The sequence below is a fragment of the Bactrocera neohumeralis genome, chromosome 2 (genome assembly GCF_024586455.1).
Source record: "Bactrocera neohumeralis isolate Rockhampton chromosome 2, APGP_CSIRO_Bneo_wtdbg2-racon-allhic-juicebox.fasta_v2, whole genome shotgun sequence".
Taxonomy (NCBI): Eukaryota; Metazoa; Arthropoda; class Insecta; order Diptera; family Tephritidae; genus Bactrocera; species Bactrocera neohumeralis.
In genome coordinates, this window is record NC_065919.1 from 12,463,546 (window position 1) to 12,481,087 (window position 17,542).

Consider the following 17,542-nt stretch of genomic DNA (forward strand, 5'->3'; position numbering starts at 1 on the left):
TTCAACGGGTTTTCAAGTGCAAAAATAAACAAATAAACAAAAGAGCCACAGTGTATAGATAAATAATTTTCATTAAGCAAAAAAAATAGAAAAAAGTTTCATTAAACAAAAAAACAAAAGCAGAAATTAAAATGATAAAATATGGAAGCTATGCTTCACACATACATTTACAGTTGCACACACATACATGTGCATGCCAGATACATCTATTCAAAAGAAATTTAAATACAAATTCAAATACTTTCTTTTAAGTACGCGCAAGACGAAACGTTTGCCACTTTGCCAGATTTTCGCCGCAAATGCGGGTCAAGCATCTAATTGAAGTGTCACACATGACAGTTGAGTACGCTGGCCACACTGGCGCAAGCATTTTGTATGCATTTGCAAAGACTTGCGTGCGAAAAGAAATGCAATTACTTTAAAATATATTTAAAAAGCTGGATTCGAAGGCGAAAATATGTATTTGTGATATTTTAAGAAATTTTAATTAAAATTGCTGATGATTTTTATAATTATAGTAACATATTTGTTTGCTGCGAGTGTCTGAAATGTCTTGCGCAAAATGTTTGCTGTCAACGTGCATTAGTTTGGAGGCTAATGTAGTGAAATGCAAGCAGACAAAGAATGAGAAAATGAAATTAGAAATTTATTTTTTTTACTTGTAAATTTTAGCTATGTTTGAATGTGCTTAGTGAAATTCAGGTTTCTCTGTTTCTTTTTAATTTTTTTTGAGAGCAGGCTTTTCGTTAAAATATTTTTTTTTTAAATAAAGAACTATTTTCGTAAAATGTAATGAAAAAATATTTTTATAAAAAAAAATATTTTAAATTATTTCTTGACCAAAAAATGAATTTTTATAAGGTTTTTATGAAAAAAAAAATCAAATACTTCAAATTATTTCAGTATAGAAATAAAAATTTTTTCTGAAGTAAGTTTGTTAAAAAAAACGTTTAGAAGTCATAGATTTATAAATATGCTTAGTGAAATTCAGGTTTCGCTCTAATTTTTTATTAGCAGCCTTTTTGTTTAAATAATATATATATTTTCTTAAATGAAGAATAATTTTCCTAATATATGTATAATCAAAAAATATTTTTATAAAAATAAATATTTGAAATTATTTCTTTATCGAAAAAATTATTTTTTTTTTTTGAAGTTTTTTTATAAATTAAATTAATTAATTAAATATTTAAAATTATTTCTTTATGGAAAAAAATTATTTTTTTTTTTGAAGTTTTTTGTATAAAAAACTCCAATATTTAAAATAGTTTCTTTATTGGAAAAATTATTTTTATTTATCAATAAAATTTTTTTCTGAAGCATTTTTATCAAAAAAATAATTTAAATTCATATATTTTTAAATGTGCTTGGCAAAAATGAGGTTTCGCTCTAATTCTTTTATTAGCAGGCTTTTTGTTACATTAATATTTTTTTAATTAAAGCGTTATTTTCGTACAATATAACCAAAAAATATTTTTATAAACAAATCAAATATTTATAATTATTTCTTTATCGAAAAAAGTTTTTTTCTGAAGTTTTTTTATAAAAAAAATTAAATCTTTAAAATTATTTCTTTATCAAAAAAAATTGTTTTTCCAAAATATGAAAGGGCTGCACTAAAATTATTTCTTTATCGAAAAAAGTTTTTTTCTGAAGTTTTTTTATAAAAAATTAAATCTTTAAAATTATTTCTTTATCAAAAAAATTTTTTTTTCTCTAAAATATTTTTATTAAAAAAATTTTTTTAATTATTTTTTTACCGAAATTTTTTTTCTGCAGTAACGCATATTTTACGCGCATTTCCTGCCACACTTTTCGGCAACTAGCTTCCTTACACTCACCTCTTCCCTCTGTACGCTTTCCGCTTCCCTCTTATCCACTTATCTACCTCAAAGGCGCTTCTCATAACTTCACCAAAACAAAAAAGAAACAAAGTCAAGAGCTTGTTAATTGCATGCCGCAGCGTTTTCGGTTTAGGCAGCAGCACGGAAATTCGGTTATTGCCCGCATACGGTGGCTGATCAGCTCGATCGCTGATCAATCCGTGCTACTTGACGTTGCGGCATACGGTTTGTGGTTAAGCATTTGCGGCATTGAAATCGAAAATAAAATAAACTCATATACAGTTGCATTTAAATTATAGAGTAATCACAAGTGCAACAAAAATAAACAAAGGCGCACGCACGCATTCAGTTGGATTAACTGGAATTCGGTCGCAAGTAAGTAAAGAAAGCATGGCACTGAAAGTGAAAATCACGAAAGTGAAAACTCGAAAATAATATGAATCGAAGGTTTTCGTACTAAAAATAGAACTGAAGAATTTTTTCCAATAACGGTATTTTTGAATATATGTTTATTATTAAGATATTCTGACCTGAAATCTATAAATCGTTAATGTTGACTGGATGCGCGCATTATTTAGACTATTTCCATTTTGCTATGTTATTCGTCGCGTGCTTCTTCATTATAATTCAACATTGAACCGCGCTAAACACAACAAAGTTAGCAAAATTATTTAGTCACTGTTTTCTAAATAAAAAATATGCAAATCGCTTTATAAATTATGCTCTAAAGCTGTTGACATTTGAGAGTAGCGCCTAATGCGTCATTGTAACTATTTTAAGATATTTTGTTTTGAAGTTAATCTGCTAGCCGTAAACTTGGTTCAAAACTGTGCCAAAATGGAAAAAATATTTACATTATTACTATTCATTTGTTTTCTCTATTTTTATGCCTACCTGACTTTAAGCACATTCGTTTTTTTGGTTTTTTTCTCTTACATTTTTCATCACAACCTGTTCGCTTGTCTATGCAAATTTCTTTCAAATATGTCTAAAACGAATTTCAAGTTGACTAAACTCGACCTGTTTTTATTTGTTTTGTAGAAAATTCAAATTTTTTCATGCATTTATTAATCAGTGAGCTAGTTTTAATTAATTATAATGTGCTGTTAATGGGTGATCCAAGAAGAGGTACTTTTTTCAATGGCCTTTTGTTGACAGATTTCACGTGAGTCGTGTCAAGCTGTCATGTTATTTTTGTTCAGTATTACCTGGCATTTCATATCGGAAGGACTTACGCCTGAACAACGTTTACAAATTGTTCAGCTTTATTTCGAAATTTCACGAACTTATGGTCTACTAAGCGTACTATTCGCAACACCATCACCCACCTTGAGACCCACCATTAATTATTGAATAATATTCGACCATACGCACTTTACATCGAGATTTCGATTTGAAAGCGTCCAAAATACAGCTTGTGCGAGAACTGAAGCCGCTGGACCTTCCCAAGCGACATCGCTTCGCTCTATGGGCTCTTGAAGAGTTCCAAGAAAATCCGATATTTTTGTGCCAAATTTTGTTCAGCGATAAGGCCCATTTCTGGCTCAATGGGTATGTAAACAAGCAAAATTGTCGCATTTGGGACGTAGAGCAACCTGAAGAGATGCAATAGCTTCCATTGCAGTCAGAAAAACAGCGGTTTGTGGGTGGGCGAAATCGTCGGTCCATAATTCTTTAAAAATGATGCCAGTGGGAACGTAACCGTCAATGGCGACCGTTATCACGCCATAATAACCAATTATTTGATGCCTGAAATTGAAACTCGTAATCTCGACGATATTTGGCTCCAACAAGACGGCGCCACTTCCCACACATCGCATGAACCAATGGATTTATTCAGAGAACACTTCAGTGAGCAGATAATTTCACTTTTTGGTCTGGTCGTTTGGCCATCAAAATGGTGTGAAATCACACCGTTAGACTTTTTACTGTAAAGTCTGAAGTCTACGTCGGCAATCCTGCTTCAATTCAGGCCTTGGAGCAAAACATCACACTTGTCATTCGCCAGTTATCAGTCAATTATGGCAACTATCGACTATACGTTATCGACAGCGATAAGCAGAATATGCAGAATTGTCTCGTGAGACATGTAGGCTTTTTCACTGACAAATAAGGAACAAAATTCAGACTTAAAGTCTGTAATGACATATTCAAAATTAGGTTATGTGAAAACTTCTAAATAGCCGCTGAACGCACTTAATCAACTGCCAATTTCTCAGCAAGCGCGCAACAACAATAAGTGATTTCACTCGTGTTACGTATTAAAGACTAATAAAATGCTGTTATCAAAAAAAATATTGACTTTTGCCATTTTGATGTCTTCAAAAATTATTCCACACACTACATTATTAATGCTTAATTGTGTAAGCCCGCATTGAAAAGCAATAAAACAGTTTATGACGTGAAATCATAAATATTTGTGAGATTTGGGCACTAAATAAAGTAGAAACTTATGTATGTATTTATATAATTTAAATTATGAAGGACCAAAGCCATGACGATTAACATTTCCTACAAAAAATATTTCAAATAATTTTTTTTCTTTAATGAGTTTTTTTTTTCAGGGTGAACAGCGTGTATTAAGTTTGCCACGAAGTTGGTAAAACCCAGAAGGAAACATCGGAGTCCCTATAAAATATATATATAATATATACGAGTTTAGTCGATATGGCTATATATTTACATATGTATGTATGTACGGCTGTGTGTCTGTATACTTATAAGCGAACTAGTCCGTCAGTTTTTTGAGGTGTTGATCTCAAAATTTTCACAAGTTCTTTTCTCCCCAAGAAGCTGCTCATTTGTCTGAAGCGCCGATATCGGACCACTATGGCATATACATAGCTGCCATACAAACTGAACGTTCAAAATCAAGTTCTTGTTTAAAAAACTTTTTTATTTGACAAGATATCTTTATGAAATTTGACTTGGACTATTTTCCAAAGCAACGGTACAATCTCCAAACAAAGTATATAGATCGGAGCACTATAGCATATGTACACCTGTCATACAAACTAATCGATCAAAATCAAATTCTTGTATGGAAACTCTTGTATTTGTGAAGAGTATTGTAGCTTCTTTGCAACATTTTGTCTTATTTGTTTAACTATATACAGCAGCACATTATTAATAAATACAAAAGTATACAGTGTACATATATTTCGATATTTGTATGTATGTATATTCCTGCAATATCTACATACTTCCAAATTTTCGCCGATAACATGGCAAACGAGCGTGAAATAGTGGCTGCCAAAACTGCTATAAATTTAAATACAATAATTATTGCGAAATATCTACATAACATACTAAAAGTACATACATACATACATATATATCTACATGTGAGCCCACGGAAATCTAGTATATTTTGTTATACTAAATAACGCCGCGAGAGTGAGCAACTGCTAGCGATAACATAAGCAACCGATTACACACAATGTTAATGAACTCTACAACTCACTACAGAAAACAAACAAAATTCTATAAAAAAAAAATATTTAGATGACATTTGTTTATACAAAACCACACCTATTTGTATCTATTTTGTAATTTAGGCTCATGAAATGCTTGCGAAATATGTTGCCAGCGTCACTGCGCGCATTAGGAACTGTCACTGTGACAATTCCGCCGGCATTACCTTACCACAGACAATTGAAAAATAAATTGCTCAACGAAAAAGTGCGGATATTGAGTTGGTAAAAAAACATTATTCAAATCCTATATACCACTAAGTGTGCAACATTTATTTTTAAATATTTCTTAGTCATTTATTTTTGGATTGATGAGTTAATTTGGTTTGCAGGTACTTTCGAAAGTTTTCATAAACAAATCGCTAGAAAAAACACAAACTACAAGTATTTCAGCCTTAGTTCCGTTACGCAAGCAGCAGCGCAGCGCCTAAGCATCTACGGCACTTCCCACTCTACGCATAATATACTTACATACAAACCACTGTGTGCATGTATTTGTATGTGTGCTTTCGCTTTGCCACATATGTATGTATATTCTTGGCACTTGAGTGTTGCAAAATTCCCCGACATTCATTTGCCCGCCCTAATGTTCATCAAACGCAAATCACTCACTCACTAAACGCATAACTATTAGACTGATCACGTGATTGCCCAAATGTGGGCTGGTAAAACCAATAGACCGCTTACAAAAACAATAACAATCGTTTGGCGAAAACTTGTACCTTGTACTTATACTTGTATACCCTAATTAATTTGGTTCCCTTTTTTCGCTAATTCACAATGATTTAACTAAACCAATGTTATCTTATAAAAAATTATCTTAAAAAAAGTAAGGAAGAATTAAGTTCGGGTGCAACCGAATTTTTTAATACTCTTGCAAGTATCAAAGCCAGAGAAATAATACCTCAAGGTGTAAAACCAATCATATAAAGTAAAGTCAGCCGGATGTTCGAAAATCCTGATATTGGTTATGTAGGTGCTAGGCCAAGTTTTCGCTCAAATTTATCTATTTTGAACACAAAGATACACTGTTATGAATAAGACACACTCTCTCAATTTCGTTGAGATAACACACATATTGGCCGATATATACGGTACAAAGTCAACCCGAAGTTCGAAAATAATATTTATTGGCCCGATTCAACCCATTTTGGACATACCGACGTACCATTGTCAGAGAAGTACTATCTCTGAATTTCAATTATACATAGGTATATATCACACATTGACCGACATTTTCGATAAAAAGTCAACTATAGGTACCGGGGTCTACATATGCGGTACCTAGGATCTTGAAGAGTTTTCATTGAATTTAAACAATTTTTGGTCATAAGATGGCACACACTAAAGACATTATGCACGCAAAGTTTTATTTGTGTATCGGAAACTGAACGAATCAAGTGTAATTTAAAATTGTGCTATACGGGAAGTAGGTGTGGCTGTTGCCCGTGGGCCGTGCCATGGCCATCGTCCTATTTTCACACCGGCTACCACAAAGCTCTCTCATATCACCTCGGGTGTAAAATTTAATGTCTCTGCATTCAACTTTTCAACTTTTCTCGTCATACTGCTCAGTTATATATATGTGACCTGGTCTACGAAAAGGGAGCTAACGTGCGAAAACTAGTTTTCTGGGAAGTGTTAAAAATAATCGTCAGTTTCTCGTTATCTCATTAATTGTTCTCCTTTTTTTGACACCTAAGCCCCCTTTCCGTAGACCAGGCCACATATGTATATATACCTATATCTATCTCGATTAGTTTTAGGTGATACATACAACCGTTAGGTGAACAAAACTATTAAACTCTCTAGCAACGTGTTGCAAGGGTATAATAATAAATCATTAGAATTATAGATTTGACTTGGTTACCAAGATAGATAAGTAAATGGGGATTAGATAAGTAAACAAAATTTACACCGCGACCTAGGGTCTATTGTGCCGTGTTTGCCCAGAAAGTGCCGCTGCATTCAAAACCTTTTCCCCTTCTAACTATATAGGTTAAATTCGTTATGCTCCGTATTTTGAACCAAACAACCGATAACAGCGATGTAAATAGTTGTTAAACCACTTAGCCACCAAGGGTCTTCGAGATCTTTAGAGCAGACTATGCTAATTTTATAATGAAAAATTATTGTAACTTTAATTAAATAGGCTCCGAAACTACTTGACGGATTTAAATAATACGTTCACCCTTGGTAGCTACTCTCTCTCCGGTGAAAATCGGCATTGCAAAAAAGTAAGGGAACCTAACTTAAACGTCATTAACCCAATATGTTGTATAAAGTTGTACTAAGTTAAATCAACAAATTGTACAACATTTGGGTTTTCAAATTCCATTATACTTATTACAACAGATACTAGAATTAGAAGCTCTAAAGAGTATGGATGGTAAATGTTTAGGTTGGCAGATCTAGTATCTACTTCCTTCAGCCTCCTCAGAGTTAACTAGAACTAGATGCGCCACTTTAATGCACTACCGCAAAACTCTCATATTCTTGCTAACTTGTTTCATCGTTTCACTGTTTTCTCATAACCACATTGGGATTCTCACTAAAGTTTACAGCAGTACAATGAATTTCGCAATATTGGATCTACACCTATAGTTCGTTATACTGCCACAAAGTTGCATGCTATTTTCTACTAACCACACTGGTCCAACCCACAATTATACTAAACTTAGCATACAATATGTATGGCAGCAGGTCGGATGCTACCACAAATTCATGCCGTTAAAATATTAATTATCCATATATTGTCGCGCTATGAGTTTGCATAGCAGTTGAGACACCCATGAGTTGAACGTGCTTGCAGTCATGAACATTCGGACACTCCGTGAAATGTGACGATCATTGTGACGCCACACACAGAGCGAACGTCTGTCATCCTCCGCTAAAAAAACGTTATCGCACTTGATTAGAGCGTCTGAATGGGCGTATTAATATATATTTCCATATAACTGTATTAGTTCTCGTGGAGTTGCAGCGACTTGTGTTTGCAATATCGTAATTTCTGCATTTGGTGAAATTCCGGAATTAAAACTATTAACTGACAAGTGACAAACAAGCACTTAAATTGTGGAAATAGTGGAAAAACTGCTGTCAATTGACTTGTGAACACGATATGCTTACAATACGTGTGGAAAGGCGCGCGTGTGTGTCAGTGTGTGCGAGTGGCAATAATGTGGTGCTAAGCGAACGTCTGTCCGCCTTTTAATTTGATCTGCTAGATATATACTATATGTACGTATGTATGCATTGGCGTGTATGTAGCCTGTTGTTACGCTTTCGTAAGCACTTTTGCATTACGTTCGAAACGTGCGCTGGTGTCTACGTGACTGCAAACACCAAGCGCCGGAATGAACGTGAACTTAATTGGTGCAAAAATCACAAAATAACGACAATAAAATACAGTCTTTACAATTTGCAGAACAATATGCAAATCTCATTCATATATGCATACATACTTCCCGAAACGGCAAACTGACATTCATTCATAGACGCTTGTGCGGACCTGTTATGTGATCGCATTTATAACTGTTCGTCCAGGCATCAATAGCACTTGCAATAACAAGATGAAAGTGCAAAAACGTTTGTGATTTACAAAGTTCAATATATTTGTATAATTCTCTATGTTATTTAATTGTTTTTCTTAATTTCAAAGCTTGTTCAACAGCAATAAAAAAAATTCCGCAACTCCGCTTACGTAATTTCACTCTAATTTAGGTATATTTTGTAGTGCGTAGCATTGCAAGATTACATTTTAGTAATAAATTTAACATTTACATACAAAATTATGTTTTTGAAAAACTTAAAAACAGGTGTCTGGAGATAGCAATACCATTTCAAAGTCTGTGACGAGTTTTTTGGACTTCGCCTACTGAAATCGAATAACATTATTTGAGTTTGATTTGCTTTACACCCTAGACAATTACAGCCATTTGGTGTGCTTACTAACTCTGTCGCATATGTAAATTCCGTCCATATAAAAACATACGGTATATTCCGGAATTAGTCATTAATTTTTTGAATATCGTTCTGAAATTTTTCACACATTCTTTTCTGCTTAACAAGCTGCTCATTTGTCGAAAACGTTGAAATCGCACCACTGTAGCGTATAGTTGTCATACAAACTGAAGGTTTAAAATCAAATTCTTGTGAAGAAAACTTTTTTTTTGACAAGGTATCTTCAAGAAATTTGTCATATATTACACTACTTAAGGGGTTACATGGATTTACGGGTTTCAAAAAATCGAATTTTTTATTGTCTTATTAAATTCTACAATACCTCTAAAATATTATTATAAATTTTCCAGTTGATCCCAGTAATAGTTTCGGAGATACAGCCTTAAGAACTTGTGCACTCGAGGCTAACAAGGCTAAAAGCACCGTATTTAAACGCGTCTTTCTTGAAACAGTGTTTCTAAAATCGGTTGGCAAGATTTCTCGAGAACTAATCAACCGATCTTCATAAAGTTTTACACAGGTCTTTGATATACAATTCTTAAAGACTTGGATGAAGGATATTTTTTGCGATTACAACTATTTGACTAGTTTTATTATCCAAGGTAGCGCTATAATCTTGGAATAGATTATACAGATCGAACTACTATAGCATATAGCTGCCATATAAAGTGATCGATCAAAATGTAGATACAAATCTTTGTATACCCTTTTGTGCTATAAGGAATGCACCTGTTAAAGGTATTATTAGATAAATTAGATATTAGATCTTGTTTTGTGTCTAAAAATAGTGGGGGTTTGTTGAATGAGCCACGTTTTTTAGAAGCAAACTGCGATTTAGAATATTATTCATTGACAAAGCTAATAAGCTACATCAAAGATTTCTAGAGACTAGAGCTCACTATTCTAACTCAACTGCAAAGCAACTGGAGCATCTGAGTGTTCTTAGCAATTTTTTTCTTATTCTGTCAGATTTATTCTTCTTTATTGGCGTAGACACCGCTTACGTGGTTATAGTCTGTCAGATTTACTTTGATAAAAATTGATTTATAAAACTATATTGCGACTCTTTTTCTATAAATTTATGAGATATTTGCATTTGTTAAAACAAATATTCGTTTTTCAGTTATAAGTACTATTATATATGGTTTTCTTAAGCTCATAATCTTAAGGAATTAATCCGTTAATTTTGTAAGATCAAAGTTTTTTGTTGATTGATAACTTAGTAAAGCAGAAGCTTTGGTTTGACGAACAAAATTGTCGCTAAAAATATGTTTATATTTATTATTTATTAATCATCAGCTTAGTAGTAAAAAAACACTTCGAAAACACACAAAAAATATTTAAAAAATTTAGAAATATTTGAAGCTTTTGAAACTTTTGGCGAAAGCATACAAATTCATACCAACAACGTTTTGGCATTAAGTGTACACACGCTAGAGCTAGTAACTTGCTCACCGTTAACTTAAGTAACGTGACCACCTGCCGATAATGCATACACAGGTGGCTAGGCCGAAATGCTCTTATAAACTCAGTTAATAGGCTCGACCGTAATTTTTAACGTCTTCTTTGCCTTTGCCTAACATTCGCGGAAAGCAAGCTTTCTGATTAGTGTGTAGATATTGCGGTGTAGTTGTAAATATATACATACGTATGTATGTGTATATATAGTATGTATGTGAATATGTATACTAAATAAAAATGTGTTTGTAGTGCTATATGGCAAGATAACTGGGGTATATTTAGTTATTTTTGTCGACATTGTCTTTGCTAGAGACATTTCAATGATATGTTTAATATTGGGTTGTCGAAAAAGTCTTTGCGTATTTCTAATCAAACTTCAACTTCAACCATTGTTGTGCTACACGAACTGATACAACATCGTCCCCGTAAACTTCACAAATTTCATTGGTGGCTTGCGTGGCATTCTACCCTTTTTTATACAAAAATTTCAAAATATAGCAAATTTCTTCATTATTTTCACTCATTTTTGAACAGCAGTAACTTTTTTTCAATATCCTCAAATTTAATTTGTTTTGAAATGTAGCTTAAAAGCTCACCTTTCCAACGCAAGCGAAAACGTTTTTAACAAAAATTTTTTTATAAACATTTTTTCGAATTTTCACGTGTTATTTTTGAAATAATAATGCACAGAAAAAAGCTCTATAGTTTAATTCTCAAATCTTCAACGTCACTGTCTTATTACTCGCTTAATTTATTTAAAATTCGCCGCTGACAAAATTTATCATTCAAATTTGTTTCATAACTTCTCACTACTTTCGAGTTATTATTGCAAATTAAATTCTATAAGAGCACAAATAAATACGCGTATATACGTCTGTGTGTATATATGTATGTATGTATATACAAATATTCCTTCCATCACTTGCAAATATGATTAGCAGTTATTGAACCCGAAACTAGCAAACAATTTGATAGATATGCGCATGTGTATGTGTGTTTGTGTGCGCACAGCTCTTAATAATAAATGCAAAATAACAAATTATTTTCATTTTGCCATATGACATGTAAAGTAGCTCAACAAATAAGCGGCAATCGCTCTATTATGCGAGCACAGTGAGCGCAAATTCGCTAAACTGTGGAAAAAAGGGGGATGGCGCACGAACAAAGGGCAAATATGCCAAGCAAATATTTACCAAAAAAGTTTTGTTATTGTTTTTTGTTTGTAGTCAGGTGCCGATTTACGGTCGCCATACACGTCAATTGCTAAGGCGAGCGGCCTGGGCTGGTTGTTGCCCGGCGAAATTATGCGATAAGCGTACAAAAAGCCCAAATCGCGTAATATATAATACAAGCGAAGTGTGCTTATCATACATACATGTTATATATGTATATGTATATACATATATGTATGTACATATGTATGTATATACATATTTATATGTACATATGTATCGTATAAGACATTAGTTAGTGTTATTTCCGCATATGCAGACATTTTTGTGTGCGCCTATATCTGGAGCTCTTGATTATTTTGTTGCAGGTCTTGACAGGAGCTGATTATAAGAGTGCTGTGTGCACATAAAATACCCTTTAAAACATAGTTTAACAAGTTTACTATTTGTAATCCCCAATAAATTTTTAGGCTAACTCCTCGCCAGGGTTGAGCGCTGGGTTTTGGGAATCCCCAATGAAAGGAAAGAAAGAACAGCTTCGGATGAGACTTTGTGGAGCACGGCGTAAACGGTGTCTACGCCAATAAAGAAAAAGACTTTTAATTTAGCTCGCTTTATTTTCGACTCATCTTCCGCTGCCGCTTCCCCTACCAGTTTCACATTCTATTGCTTCCATGCAAAAAAATTAATTTTGCGCTTTTGTTTTGATTCCATTTAAGTTTTTTCCTAACAACCGTGCTACCGCATTTAATTTTTTTATAAGTGAATATGTATGTACATATGTAAGCAGTGTCGCATGCCGGCCATATGCGGCAAGCCTGATATACCAGACACATAGTCAGTCAGCCGAGCCTTCAAGCTCTGAAGCTAGTCCGCTTTTGTAGTTGGCGCGCGCGCTCAAGAATCTAAGTCACTCGGTAACTGTGCGAAATATTGGATTTTCGCATATTTCCTCTGTCCACTCGTACGTATGTTTGTATACATATACCTACATAGCTTTGTGAGTCAAAATCTGTCTGCGCTTGTCACTGGGTTGTTTGTTTTAATTCATTGTTATTGTTTTTGTGTGACTTTTGTATTATTGTTGAGGTTATTGGCGTGTCGCTATCGAGAGCGAAAGTCAATTGTGCTTGTTTATATATGTATATGCAAGTACACACATACATACATGCATACTTATTTACATTTGTAAGTGCTTAGTTCGTAACAGTTTTTCTGGTTGCTTTTGTTGGTGTCAAATGCAACATTTTAGTGAGGTGAGTGCGGCTTATTAAATTGGCTTAAAGCAGCAGTTCGCACTGAGCGATGGACTATTATTAAACTTAAATGCTTAAAGTAAGCATGCTTGTCATAATTATGTCAAAGACATTGCCGCTTGAGGCTATTTCACATGATATGTTATCGCTGGCCATAAGCCTCGCGTAGCTTATTGGTGTGCAGTAAGCAAGCTTTTCTTTATTTTAGTATTCAATTTTGATATTTAGTTTTATAGGATTTTGTGAGTTTTTCGTGTCTACTAATAATACCAGAAATGACTACCTTATAGCCCAAGTGTTTACGGAAAATCGCTAGTATTTTTGAAAGCTTTTAGTATAAATCGATAAGCGTTACTTTCTAAAGCTTTTAGGAAAAATATTGAATTGCTGGTATTTTGTAAAGATTTTAAGATAGATAATGACGATATAAAATGAAATATGATTTTTATTAATTTTTTGGATAAAGCAATAAACCAACGATCAATAGATTTCACAAACTTACGTATGTATGTAAGTAAGTAAGAGCGATTAGCAAACCATATTCTTAATTATTTGAAATAATTAGATTTTTTTCAGATATGCGTTTAAATCAAACAATTTAAGCTTTTCAAAACAAAAAAAAACAACAGAAAAAAAATTAAAAGAAAAATAAATAAAAAATTATAAGTAAGCGCAGCTGGAAATTGCAGTCCAATTATTGGAGAACCAATAACACCTGGATAGAAATTGTTACAACAAATCAAAAGATTTCTTTAGAACCGGCATTTGCCACAAAGTTGAAACGCGTTTTTCTCGAAACTGTGTTGTTGAAGTCTGTTGATAAGATTTCTCGAGAACTACTCAACCAATCTTCATGAAATTTTTCCCTTGTCTTTGAGACACAATTATTAAAGACATTGATAAAGGATTTTTTTTTTTCGATTAGAGCTATTTGAAAAAAAATGTCGCGAAATTTTCACTGAAATTTTCATTCTTTTGTAAATATATCTGCCAGAAATCTAATTTTCAGATTTTTTTTCCTTCGTCCAAGTTTTAAGTTAAAGTTTTAACTAAAACACTTTTTTTCAGTTTAGATGATCCTGTAACGGGTCATCCTGCCAACGCGCGCGTATCTTTTTTCCGAGCGGTCACCGGTAATGGCGTCACAGTGGCCGGGTTTAAAATATTTTTTTTCCAAAAATTTCAGATTTCTTTTTTAATAGTGTATGTTTATAACAATAAAAAATTCTAATAAAAAATTTCATTTCATATTTTATATGAGAAAAAATTATTCAAAAAGGCTGTTTTTTACAGGAGGAATCACATGTAACCCCTTAAGAAAAAATTACCAGCACTTAGCTGCTTTATCAATAATGGTATCATTTTCTATTCCACATTGAAAAAAAAAAATAAAAAAATATTCTATCAATACAAATTGCAAGAAAAATATTTACTTTCTTAGTCTTTAAAAAATAAATAAAAAGTCTTCTACTTTCGCAGCAGACATCAAAACCTTCGCGTCAAGCTCCTAAATTGCCGTATGCAGTTGCATAACTCCTGCACTAGATAGTTAGCAGCACACATGACTGCATATACGCAGACACACGCACATACACGCAAATTGATATATGTTCAAGCATATGTGTGCATATCCGCAACTGCATGCCTGCCTACTTAGCGGCCTATCCAAATCTTAAATTATCAGCAGTAATCTTCTGCTCGCCTATTTGTAGGTGTGTTTGATTGCAAGCGTGTGTGTGCTATGTGAACAGCTCTAACTACAAAGTAGAGACATGTCAGTTCTCGCCCGGCTACAACTCCCCACTTGCGGCGCAAAGATAACAAAGCACGACAAAACGAAAACAAATTAAAAAAAAGTAAAAAAAAAACAGCAAAAAACATAAATATAAAAACTTAAAAAAGGTAAAGTAAAAAAATATAAATGAAAAACCAAAAAATAATAAAAATAAAGTAAAAAAATATATTTAAAATAAAAATAAAAAACGAAAGAAATAATTAATTGAAAAAAATATAAAAAATATAAGTGAAAAACCAGCAACAAAATGCCATCCAAAGCCACATGAAATTCGCTTAAATGTGAAAATTCATTCATACACCCATTTGCTCTGCTCGCTCACTCACCGACGGAAGGCGCGCATATCTGGCACATAGATATGTTTGTTTATTTGTATGTATGTATGCACGTACGTTATCGCGCACACATTCGCATTATGTAATTGAGCAGGAAAAAGAGACAAATGACAAGTGAAATCTACTAGAATATAAAATGTGACTTGGTGAAAAATTACATAAATTATACAATAATTTGCTGTCGCGAACGAGATAACGGCGTAAAAGTATAGCACAGCAACAAACATTACTTATGCGTTTGCATGCGTAACAATGACACGCATTTTGCATACGTTTGTAGTTGTGTGCGCACTTTGTATGTAGAATTATTGGGAAAAATATCGAAAAAATATATAAAAAAATATCGAAAAAATATATAAAAAAATATCGAAAAAATATATTAAAAAAAATATCATAAAAAAATATTTGTATAAAAAAAATAGCAACAAAAATATTATAAAACTTTCGTGCGCCTACCTTTTTTCCCTTTCGTCGCTGCAATCTGCCGCTCGTGACTGGCGCACCGCCAGCTAGTTACGCCGGTAGTTAATAAATCCCGAATTTAGTTTGCTATTTTATTTGCACTTTGCTGGCCACAGAAAGCCACTTTTGCTTTTATGTAAATCAATTTTGTATATTTTTTAATTTTTTTTTTTTGAAAATTTTCAGCCAATCTTCGCAAATGATTACACAATTGCACAAAACACTACGACGAGCAGACACTTGGGCGGAATCTTTCGAATTTTCACATTTTCACACAGACGCTTAACGCGTGACAATTTTGCTGGCATCGTGTTGCCTGCTTTTATTTTCTTTTTTTTTACACACAAATAGCAAATATTAATGCAGCTTGTTGTTGTTGCTTGCACTTTGCTTTTCCTTTTACTTTCGAGTTGTAGTGCACTTTCGTATTATAATATTTATGCACGCTTTTATTTTTCGTCGTTTGCCTTCTTAAGCAACATGTAGCATGACATATAGAATTTATTTTACACAAATATTTTTGTTGTTGTTGTTGTTCGGAATTTCTAAGTTTTAACAACATTTAGCATAATATATAGAATTTAATTTACACAAACTTTTTTTGGTTTTTTTGTTATTCGGAATTTCTAAGTTAAAATTTTTGTATTGGAAAAAATTTGCGAAATTCACTTTCGAACACTAATTTTTTAATTAGCACAAAAAATTTTGTTTTTTTGGATTTTTTGTTTTACAATTTTATTTTCGTTATACAATTTTTTTTTTTAATATTTATGAAACTTTTTTCGGATTTTTTTCGAAACTTTGAATCGGCGTAACTCATGCATTAAAAGTTCGTCGCATAAGCGCAACGCGCACTTGAGGCATTGCACACATTGTAGTTGTTGCGCTGCTGGTAATCTTGGCACAGCCTCTCTTGGGCGGTATGGCGCGCTTGACCCGATCGCGCTCTCCAGCTAGATGCACACCGTTGGCTTTGGAACTGCGTGCGCGCGCTTTTGCCACTTGAACCGCGTGTCTGAGCCGCTTAGGTACTTGTTGTTAAAATGTAGGCTTTACCAACAAAAACAAAAACAAAAATCGAATCGCGTATTCACAAAAGCACGCAAGCACCAACACACAGTTGCAAATTGCACTTTCAAAAAGCAAAAAAAAAAAAACAAAATACTAATAAACTTCGTTTACGAACAGTTGACGAACGGTTATATTTTTTCGCGCTATATTTTTTACTAATTTTCTGCTATAATTTGTGTTTTGAAATTTCGTTCATTCTTCGTTAGCGCTTCGTATTGAAAAAGTTGTCGGTTTGTTGTTGTTGTTACTATTGGCTTTGATTTCGCTTTGGACTTCGACTTGTACAATTGCAATTCGATTTTGCCTGTGTCACTTGTCTGCCACTTGGACGCTTCGTCTGCCGCTGCTGCTGCTGCTGCTACTGTTGCTACTGTTCGTACCCCGTTTGTGAAACGCACCGTACCGCTTGGAACGCGTCGGCATACTAATGAGTTATCAGACGACAAGCTGCTCCGATGCGGCAAACCACAAACACACACTCACACTCGCGCGCACACACAAACACTCATACACGCAGACGCTTCACGCTCCACGCTCAGCGTTTAGCATTTGCTCCACATATACACCAGCGTCGTCGTCGTCCCAATACCACCACCATCACCATCACCAACAACGGCAGCGCCGTCACTACTCACATATTGGGGCGCACTAAGCTGGCAGTTTAGCAGTTTAGTGGGTTGCTGTTTGGCTGCTTGCTGGTGGTCTGTCAA

At 33.6% G+C, this 17,542-nt stretch overlaps 1 protein-coding gene across 2 annotated transcripts in view; it reads right to left on the reverse strand.

Moving 5' to 3' along the window:
* Positions 1 to 16,359, reverse strand: part of LOC126751812 (bromodomain-containing protein DDB_G0270170) — a 198,072-nt gene extending 181,713 nt beyond the window's left edge. For both annotated transcript variants that reach the window (XM_050462363.1, XM_050462359.1), the window contains exon 1: positions 15,756 to 16,359. The gene's annotated coding sequence lies outside the window, so the exon portion shown is untranslated. The remainder of the gene's footprint in view (positions 1 to 15,755) is intronic.
* Positions 16,360 to 17,542: the final 1,183 nt, after the last annotated feature.